This window comes from Myotis davidii, unplaced genomic scaffold (genome assembly GCF_000327345.1).
Source record: "Myotis davidii unplaced genomic scaffold, ASM32734v1 scaffold10, whole genome shotgun sequence".
NCBI lineage: Eukaryota > Metazoa > Chordata > Mammalia > Chiroptera > Vespertilionidae > Myotis > Myotis davidii.
This window is the reverse complement of record NW_006283544.1, coordinates 2,015,646-2,016,161: the sequence shown is the minus strand read 5'-3', so window position 1 is coordinate 2,016,161 and position 516 is coordinate 2,015,646. Positions and strand designations below refer to the sequence as shown.

The 516-nt window shown below is 39.7% G+C and overlaps 1 protein-coding gene across 2 annotated transcripts in view; it reads left to right on the top strand.

The window, feature by feature from the left end:
* The window catches only part of PIBF1 (progesterone immunomodulatory binding factor 1), a 221,843-nt gene that overhangs the window by 31,418 nt on the left and 189,909 nt on the right, over positions 1 to 516 (top strand). The gene's annotated exons all lie outside the window — the stretch shown is intronic.

The window sequence follows — 516 nt, the reverse complement described above, 5'->3', positions numbered from 1 at the left end:
AGAACATCAGTATATAAGAAGATCCTAATACTACACCAAGCAAAACACATTGAATATAGTTTTTCCATAATTACATTTTCAAACAACCCTTCAACAGAAATTTGTGGGATGACATTTTATGTTCTTTTGGAGGGGGGGGGGCAGATATGACATTTTAAAGTTATGTGTAAATACTTTTTAAAAGACACAGTATCTTAGTCATCTTTGTATCTACAGTGTCTCACCCAGGCATAGAAACAACTCAGTCAGTATTTGTGGAATGAATGTGACCACACTTAGCTACTTAAGAAATGACTTGGGGCCTGGTGCCTCAGTGGATAGAACATCAGCCGGTGGACTAAATGGTCCTGGGTTCAATTCCACTCAAGGGCACATGCCAGGAATGCGGGCTCGATCCCTAGTAGGGGCGTGAAGGAGGCAGCCGATCAGTGGTTCTCTCTCATCATTTATGTTTCTATCTCTCTCTCCCTCTCCCTTCCTCTCTGAAATCAATAAAAATATATATTTTTTAAAATA